Here is a 10,713-nt window from a genome sequence, read left to right as displayed (position 1 = left end):
AGAACTGGCAAGTAACTCGACAACAAACCATTCATTGCATGAACAACTGACATGTTATCCTTCCAAAAACGGATACGTTTGTTGACCATCAGATGACCCCACAACTCAACAGCAACTACTATAGGAGAGACTTCAAGCAAAGTCAGATTCCTAGTCAAACTAAGATCGCCCCGCGTAGTCGGCCAGGGAGACCTGCACCAACTAGCGCCAAAAATTGCTCCAAAACCGTTACCACCGGCCGCATTTGTGAATAACTGCAGGTCCTCATTAGAAACCTCAGCTGTCTGACAAACAGCACGGCCATTAAAAGAATTAAAAAATGTCTGCCACACAATTAAATCCTCACGCATGCTAGCTGTCACTCAAATGAAATGGTCCAGCCGCTGGACACCTCTAGTCACAAGGGAGAGACGTCGTGAAAAGACACGACTAATGGGGATAACCAGGGGTATAGCTAAAGGTTTATGGGCCCGGGTGCAAGAACTCAGCTTGGGCGCCCCCCCACCCCTCCCCAACACCACCATCACCAGACCCCTGCACTAGCCTATGCCCAGCCGCCTTGGCCAACAGCCCCCATGGTATAATGCCCCCACACAGCATAATGCTCACATAGCTGCCCCACACAGTATAATGCCCCCATAGCTGCCCCATACAGTATAATGCTCTCCCATAACTGCCTCATACCGTATAATGCTCCCCTTATCAGCCCCAACAGTATAATGCCCGACATAGCTGCCCCATACAGTATAGTGACCCCCATATCAGCCCCCATACAGTATAATGCCCCCCATATCAGCTCCTCTTTACAGTATAATGCCCCCCATATCAGCTCCCCATACAGTATAATGCTCCCCATATCAGCTCCCCATACAGTATAATGCCCCCATATGAGCTTCCCATACAGTATAATGCCCCCCATATGAGCTTCCCATACATTATAATTCCCCCCCATATGAGCTCCCCATACATATAATGCCCCCATATCAGCTCCCCATACAGTATAATGCCCCCCATATGAGCTTCCCATACAATATAATGCCCGCCATATAAGCTCCCCATACAGTACAATGCCCCCCATATCAGCTCCCCATACAGTATAATGCCCCTTTATATCAGCTCCCCATACAGTATAATGCCCCTCTATATCAGCTCCCATACAGTATAATGTCCCCCATATCAGCTACCCATACAGTATAATGCCCCCCATATCAGCCCCCATACAGTATAATACCCCCCATATCAGCTCCCCGTACAGTAAAATGCCCCCATATGAGCTCCCCATACAGTATAATGCCCCCATATCAGCTCCCCATACAGTATAATGCGCCTCCATATCAGCTCCCCATACAGTATAATGCCCCCATATCAGCTCCCCATACAGTATATTGCCCCTCCATATCAGCTCCCCATACAGTATAATGCCCCCCAATATCAGCCCCCATACAGTATAATGCCCCCATATCAGCTCCCCATACAGTATAATGCCCCCCATATCAGCTCCCCATACAGTATAATGCCCCCATATCGGCCCCCCATACAGTATAATACCCCCATATGAGCTCCCCATACAGTATAATGCCCCCATGAGCTCCCCATACAGTATAATGCCCCCAATATCAGCTCCATATACAGTATAATGCCCCCCCATATCAGCTCCCCATACAGTATAATGCCCACCCATATGAGCTCCCCCTACATTATAATGCCCCATCATATCAGCCCCCATGCAGTATAATGCCCCCCACCTTATCAGCCCCCATGCCATATCAGCCACCCATACTGTATAATACCCCACGCAAAATCAGTCCCCCATACAGTATAATACCCCTGCCATATCAGCCCCCATTCAGTATAATGCCCCCCACCATATCAGCCCCCATTCAGTATAATCCCCCTGCCATATCAGCCCCCCATACAGTATAATGCCCCCATATGTACATAATAGAAAAATAACATAATTACTTAACTATCCCAGTTCCCACGTCGGGTGGAGGATCCTTCGTCTCCTCCAGTGTGTGCTGTGAGTGACTCGGTGCACTACATCGCGCCTGCCTGCGTCGAGCCACTCAGGGCACAGTGAATGCTGGAGCAAGGAGTAAGCCGTCAGCTCCTTGCTCCAGCATTGAATGGAACAGGAACCTCGGTGAGTAACTCGCGACCCCCCGGAGGTCTTCACACGAGCCCCCAGGGGGACGTGACCCACAGTTTGTAATGTATTGTGTTGTATCGTGCAGTTTGCGGTGGAGAGTGGAGGTGGGGCTGTAAGTTAACGCCCCCTCTCTCCACCGCAAACACAGACAGTACAACACAACACAATACATTACAAGTCAACACAATACAACACAACACAATACGTTACATTACAAGACAACACAATACATGACATTACAAAACAGAGTCTGCAGGTCACTTGGAGTCCTCCCCTCTGCACGGCTCTTCCACGCTGGCTGGAACGGCCCTCACATGACGTCACGGTCACATGGTACACTAAGTGTACCATGTGACCGTAACCAGGAAGTGCCGGCTTCACGGCACAGAAAATGTATTCAATCAGTATGCTGTATGGCAACAGGGGCCCCGTGGGCCCCCCAGGCTTAGCATCCCGGTCGCAACTCCGACCGCTGCGACCCCTATAGCTACGCCACTGGGGATAACCCAACTAGCAAACACCAACAAACCCAGCAGCGACTGAAGCTGTCGCAAAGTCACTTTCTTTGAAACAATCACCTGAACAATCTGGGACGCTAAACTAGCAAGTTTCTCATCGGGCAGCTGGAATACCATTCTCACAGTATCAATCTCAATACCCAAAAAGGACAATTTCGTAACTGGACCCTCATTCTTTTCTTCAGAAACCAGTACACCAAACCGGGTCATCATCTCGCGAAAAGTGTTCAACAAATAACCACACTAACCGGAATCCCGCAGACCAACAAAAAGGAAGTCATCCTAATAATATATGACGGAATTAAAACCAGACTCAAAACGAACCACCCATTCCAAAATTGAGCCAAACATCTCAAAATAGCTACAGGATATTGACCAGCCCATAGGGAGACACATGTCCACGTAAAAACCACCATCCAAACAACAACCCAACAGGTGGAAACACTCTGGGTGAACCGGCAGCAAACGAAAAGCAGCTTCGATATCTGATTTAGCTAACAAGACAACTTGACAGGCAACTCTCACTAGCTGAACCGCCACATCAAAAGAAGTATATGAGACCGCCGTATCCTCCCTGGAAATCCCATCATTGACTGATCCCCCACGGGGGAAGAACAAATGATGAATAAGTCCAAACTTCCCCAGCTCCTTTTTGGGAACCAAGCAAAGGGGAGAGACCCGCAGGTTGGCGTAAGAAGGCTCAGAAAAAGGGCCAGCCATTCTACCCAATTTCACATCTTTCACAAGCTTTTCACGCGCCACTACAACATTATCAGTGATTGATTTCAAATTGTCAGATAACAACAACGCTTAGGAATACTCAAAAGAAATCAGGAAACTGAAATTAAAACAGCTAATGAGTACCTCGGCCTCCCGTCTCCTGTGGTACAAATCTAAACACGGCCCCATCTCATGGACGCTCACCAGCATTCTCCACTGCACCGGAAGGAGCTGCCTTAGCAGGCTGTTTGCCCCTCCGGAAACATCGGAGCGCCGAGTGAGTGCCCCCACAGATGGAGAACTCGTGACTAAATTTGCAGGTAGTGAAGAACCTGCAATGATCCTCGTTATAGAACGGTACCCGAAGCCGCGGCTCCATTAGGAAAGGGCCAAGTCAGTTTCCCGCTCTGAGCTAATATAAGTTGCAACCACACGTCGGTTGCCTTTGACGCCCAACCACTTTTGAGTGTCTAAGCCGAACGACAACGAAACTCTTCGTCAAAACGCCACCAGGCCGCACCTAAATACACAAAAAGTACCGCCCCTTCCTCAGGGTAGCGTTGACGCAAAATGTGCGCCAAGGTAGAATAACCCTGGAGCCAGTTACCAAACATTTTGGCAACCTTAACCTTTTTATCCGATCCCTTCTCAAATGTACGCTCCTTGTCGACCGTCACCTGCTCCACAAAGATCAAAAACCAAATGTCAACAAATTAGTGTTTCCAGATCTTTTCTTTGGTCTCTACTGACAAGTGAGTCCCGATAGGAGCCACGCCGCAAAACAACGAATCACGAAAAGTTAAGCAGGACAGATTCGATTCCCTCTCAGACGGGGGCTTAGCCCTCCCCCTGGTGGAACTGAGGGAGCAGCCGCTCCCTCTTTCACATTTAAACCGGACACCACAGCCTTCAAAACAGTCACCAAATCATTACCAGACAATACATTTTTAAGAGTCATGCGTTACCCCATGCAGATTCACTAGGTGCAGGGTCCCACAAACTCCAGACGGTAGGACTTCCACCACCACCGATGCCGGAACCGAAGATGAACCCCACCAGCACACTTGACTCCTCATGGCGCTGTCCGTGACCCTGCCTCTGCAAAGCCCTTTTAGATTAATCCTTCCACGAAGACTAAGACGAGGAGGAAGAGGAGGGTCTGTTACTGGAGGATGAAGACGAAGGCCGTCACACTTGGGAACAACTTCTCCGGGATCCGTGACGTCGGAGACTGTGATGATGACAACTCCTCCCAGAACAACGTTTACTACCTCTCTTGGATGACTTCCTGAGAAACCTGAGGAACAAAAAAGGGACAGGGCGTGGCAACTATGAAATCCATTCTCCCTGGAACCAACAGCACGAGAGCCTGCCCTGCTTTGTCCTAACCTCTGAGGAAAGGAGCAGGAAGGCTCGTTTTGCAAAAGATACACCATACACGGCCGTGGCTGAACTCCATGCTCTGCAAACAGCCCTTCCACCGTCCTCACCGGCAGTCTTGTCCCCACGCTGCCATCATCCGCATCCCTGCGCCGTCATTGCCGTAGGGAACGCCGCGAGTGCCTCCTGACACACAGCCTCTTCCATTGCACACTCCCTTGCCTGTAGGAGAGAAACAGCGATGCTGAGCAATAACGTTAACGGAGGAGGAGCCGTTTGCGAGATCCCGGCCAGGCCTATCTCCTGAAAACAGGCCTTGTGGTAGGCGAGCATCACCACCATATTAGCTGCCTCTGCCACTCCCCTTCCATCCAAAGCAGGCAGTGGCAGGGTAGCTTCACTCCCGAACCGCTTAGTCGCGGAGAGCGGAGAAGCTTCGTGCCGGCTGGAGGCCAAGTGATTAGCAAACATCCATGTAGTGTGAGGGGTAATAACAGAGAGACGGTCAGAGCGGGGGGAAGGCGGGACCACATCCTCCGCCGATACATCAGGCGAAACAGGCCTGCGACCGGTGTACCGCTTTGCACCGGCTGGGGGAATGGCCCCCACAATGCCCACGTTCCTGGCAAGTGGACGGGGGCTAAGGCGTGCGGGAGATACGTTGCGGCACTATGCAGGTCCGGGACCAGTGTAACAGCGTCTCTTTCTCGTCCAGCCAGCAGGGTCTCCAGCCAGGCGGTCCCCTCAGAAGCCACCCGCTGGGCTACCTGTAGCAAAAGCTCGTCAGCCATACCGGATAAGTAAGGTGAAGAAGGTCTCAAGAGCTACACACAACAGCAGAAGTGTTGTACTTCTCGCTGGGGCAGAAGGTAAGAAGTTGAACTAGCCTTGAACCCCTTTCCTTTATTAACCATACCACACTCCTTTTACCCCTTGCACCAATCACATTCCTAGGCATTTTCCAATTTGTTTAACCCCTTACTCCTCCACCTCCCCTTACAGTCCCTGGCACTTTCCCTATGCGGTTCTGTGTCTACAAGATGCGAGACATGGTGTCACTATGCCTGTTACGCTGTCATGCAGCTTGTGGCCTAGTGCACGTGTCACTCACAAATCTAGGCATGGCACCTGGGGCCATATCTCCCTGTCACCATACCAGACCAGCACGTGACTAAATACTTATCAATTAAAGGATAACCACAGTACCTTACAATCACCGTATTGCAATCACATTCACACATAATACAGCACTCTGTAAGGGTGCCACTATCATTATAGAAGAGTCGACATAGGTTCTTGACACAACTGTTTACTGTAGTACAACGGTAAATTACTTTTTTGCAATTTGAAGCAGACAGGTGAACTGAGGTTCGGGACGTCGATCCCGCTGGAGTCCCCCTAAGAGAAGACATGCCTGACCCCAAGAATAGTGCGACGGAAGCACCTTCGGCAGTCACGGTCGATAGCTACCCACTACTGTACCAGATGCCCAGGGTAAGAGTTACATTCTTGTTCACTGGATGCACTGTAGGTGTTAGTGAGCCTATCCGGACCTTCTGGCATAACAGCGGGTCCTTGCGGTGTTAACCGTTACCTTTTGTGTCAAGCATCTCCGCCCTCAGCCGGCAGCCACTAAATGAAGAGGCACGCCTAAAAACTCAACCAGTCTAGAGGTGACAGATATGTGTGTGAAACTTCGTTAATTATCCATGCAAGTATTATTGTAGCTTTCATTGCTCTGTCCCTTCAAGTCTGTCTGTTTCATATACATATTCTGTAACTCTTTATCCACATGGAACAAATGTTAAGATTTCTTTATTCAAGATAACAAAATACAAAATACAGAATTCTATTTCACTTATCTGGAGCCCAGGGACACAGGCTATTGGCAGCCACCAAAGAATGCAGGTGATGAAGCCCCACTGGATCTGACCCAAAGTCTTCAGGGTCAACTCTCTAACGGGGTGTGCTGTCTAGCAACAGTCTGTCTGATGTAGAGTAGCCAACACTTATTCCATGTGCTAGGCTTCTACTAAAATAATCTCTCCCTCACTGCACTACTTATCTGCAGCCTGTCCCTGCTCTGCCTCGCCCCCCTCTCTTTCGTGCCCAACTGACCCCACCTTCCTCCACGTGATGTCACGCTCCTGTACAAAGCCGAAGGAAGTCTCCCTCTGTCGATCTGTATAGGAAGCGCCCTTGTCATGACGCACAATGCTGAGAGCGTCGTCGCCAAGAGGAAACCAGCAATTATGCGGCTTCGGAGCCGTGCTTACAAGTCTATCCCCCAGCGCTGCTGGCACTGTTACCCTTCCAATAAGTTTAACAGTTAACTACTTAGAGGTTTACTATATACATACTATTAACACATTACGGCTCATTCTCTGGTGGTTAAGTACAAGGTGAAAACAGAGAGGTGCTCAACATATATCCTCCATATAGCTGGTGTCCTTCAACTCTTAGGAGTGCATGGAGCACGAGTTGTTCTAGATTTATGCTTATATGCTGCTTATATGACATATCGTAAACTATTGGGGCAACCAAGCGCTGCCATAAAGTATCCCAAAAAATCTGCTAGAATAAGGTATAGGATTAGGGGTATTAGCCAAGAAAAAGACAGAATACTTACTGGTAGAATTCCCTCATATTCCATGGGATGCCAAAAATCCATATGGGTTCTCCATCTTTACAACAGATAATTTCTTGCATTGGGTCCCTCAATGAGAGACTCAGTGCTGGGGTTGTTGACCATCTATAGCTCTTATTACAGAGAGTGCCCGGATATTTGAAGAACAGTAAAAAGATTTTGAAAATATTCCATAACTTTGCAGGGTCTGGAGAGATAATTTTGGTTAATTACGATGTAGCTGGCTAGCACACCTGTAATAAGGGCAGTACTGCTGGTACACTTGTTAGGGGCCTGGCCACAAAAGTAAAAAAAAAGTGGGCTGTCGCCACCACCCATCAAGGTTATCAACAGCGGTAATTGTTTTGGAGAGAGGAACGTGCCCCATTATGTTGCAGGGCCTGTTCCCTACTCCAAAGTAACTATCGCTGAGGCCCTGCTTTCCAAGTCCTGACATGTTGTTTACCCTGCCGCACTCAATATTCTGACGCCATCCTTATTAAAGAGACTCTGTCACCACATTATAAGTGCCCTGTCTCCTATATAAGGAGATGGGCGCTGTAATGTAGGTGACAGTAATGCTTTTTATTTAAAAAACCGATCTTTTTTCACAAAGTTAGGAGCGATTTAAGTTTATGCTAATGAGCTTTCTTAATGCCCAAGTGGGCGTACTTTTACTTTCGACCAAGTGGGTGTTGTACAGAGGAGTGCATGACGCTGACCAATCGGCATCATGCACTCCTCTCCATTCATTTACACTGCACTAGCGATATAGATATATCGCTATGTGCAGCTTCATACACAAGCCCTAACATTACTAGTGTCCTGATAATGAATACACATGAAATCCAGCCTGGACGTCATGTGTACTCAGAATCCTGACACTTCTGAATCTTTTTTGTGAGATTCCAGCAACGGATACGAAATCTCGCGAGATCTCGGAGCTAAACGAGATTTGGTTTCACTTGCCGGAATCTCACAAAAAAAGATTCAGCAGTGTCAGGATTCTCAGTACACATGACGTCAAGGCTGGATTTCATGTGTATTCATTATCAGGACACTGCGGTGTTCATGGGCTCCACTATTGGATTAGGTGCGGATTTGACCTGCAGAACTACCTGCGTTTACCTGCGGTTTTGATGCAGATTTTCTGCACTAAATTCTGCATTGTGTGCATTTAGCCTAATAGAAGGTGCACACGCAGTATAAAAAACTGTTTTGCGCGGGTTTCATCCCTCCCATTTAAAATCTGCATGCAGGTTGTTAATGCAACAACATAGCCAAAATATATTAGACTGAAATTTGTAATGGGTATGTCAACCGTTACCCGCCCTCCAGTGATTTATCCAGATAATACTCCTCTGAGGTTTATTGCCAAACCCAATTACAATAATATCATTCAAAGGGGTGTAGGCTTGAGGTTAGCCAATCAGAGGCAATGTGACAATATTTCAAATTCAGCCAGTTACAGACATACGATACATTTCAAATGCATTATTATAATTCTTCACACATCAGGGTTTGCAGGTGGCCTATCTCTCTTGGCAAGAATATAATACTTGGTTCTTTTAAGATGGGGAGACATGCTCACATGCATATGTGAATGTGTCTCCCTCTCCCATCTCGCTCCATCCCTTTCCATCTTTCCAAGCTTCGTATGGGAACCAAGGTCAAAGATAACATAACTTAGAAACGTACAAACTTTTCTTAAAGGAGCCATGACTTTCACAAAAGAAACAAGATGAAGACTCCAGACTAGGTGGCCGGTGCACAAAAACATTAAACATTATTTTTGTCACGATCTGAGGGTATGTGGACCGACAGGGTCGTACCGCTGTAGCGGTATAGTAGCTGGCCAACAGGATACCAAGTCAATGTCTATAGTTCGAATAAGGGTACCCTTTGGTAATTCAGACAGTAGCAATGTTTAGACTCGGATGATACCTTGGCAGCAGGCAGACACCAGGCGTTGTGTAACACAGCAGGCGTAGTATATGGCACAACACGACTCCAGCTCTCTACGACACAGAAACAATGTAGCACGGGATACAGGGTACAGGTAGCAGGTACGAGAACACTGGGAACTGGAAAACACTAAGGGACCATTTGCAAAGACTAACACGGGTAAACACAACAATGCTCAGGCAATGAAGGAAGGGGCAGGGCCCTTCTTATAGTCCAGGGTGTTCATGTGCTACTTTTACATACTTTTCAGGTGCGCGCGCTGGCACTTTAAGGCCGGGCGCGAGCATGCGTGCGCACCATATGGGACAACACAGAGTGAAGCGGAAGTGAGTGCTGACTTCTCTGAGAGGGAGATGCGGGCCAGCGCTCACAGATCCATGGCTGCGGCCATCGGGAGGTGAGTAATCCCGACGGTCCGTGGCCATGAGCGTTACAGTATCCCCCCTCTTAGGGGCCAGAGCGGGAGAGAAACTTCTTCACGAAGGTAGGAGCATTAAGGTTCTCCTCTGGCTCCCCGGACCTCTCTTCTGGACCAAAACCCTCCAATCCACCAAGTAAAAGGCTTTTCCTCTTATCCTCTTGAAGTCCAAGATCTCCTTGACCTCAAATACATCGGCAGAACCGCTGGGAGCCTTAGAGTAGCAGTTCAGGACCACAGGCTTCAGAAGAGACACGTGAAAGGAGTTGGGGATTCTGAGGGTAGTGGGCAGCCTAAGCTTATAAGAGACTGGGTTGATCTGCTGGAGGATCTCAAAGGGTCCGAGGAACCTGGGAGCAAATTTGTATGACGGCACCCTCAGCCGGATATTTCTTGAGTAGGGGCCAGACCTTGGTACCCGGAAGAAACTGAGGCGGCTCTCTTCTCCTCGTGTCTGCCTTTCGCTTCATGTGATCGACCTCCAACAGAATAGAGGACCGGGTCTGCTGCCAGATCCGTAGAAAGTCCCGGAATGCAGAGTCAGCTGCAGGCACCTGGGACGTAGCAGAAATAGGAAGAGGCATTCATGGATGTTTGGCCATAGACAATAAAGAATGGCGTGGAGGCGGTGGACTCGCTTGTGTGTTTGTTGTAAGGGAACTCAGCCTAGGGAAGAAGCTGCACCCAATCATCCTGCTGCCTGGAGATGAAATGTCGTAGGTAGTTCTCCATGATCTGATGATCCTCTCGACTTGGCCATTGGACTGGGGATGGTAGGCTGACGAAACACACAGTTTACACAGGGCTCTCCAGAATTTTGAGGTAAACTGAACCCCCCGATAAGACACGATATGCAGATGTAAGCCATGCAGGCGGAAGATGTGTTGGATGAAAAGGTTGGCCAGTTGAGAATCAGAAGGTAGGCCGGTCAGTGGAA

The sequence above is a fragment of the Rhinoderma darwinii genome, chromosome 9 (genome assembly GCF_050947455.1).
Source record: "Rhinoderma darwinii isolate aRhiDar2 chromosome 9, aRhiDar2.hap1, whole genome shotgun sequence".
In the NCBI taxonomy this organism is placed as follows: Eukaryota; Metazoa; Chordata; class Amphibia; order Anura; family Rhinodermatidae; genus Rhinoderma; species Rhinoderma darwinii.
This window is presented reverse-complemented; position numbering follows the sequence as displayed.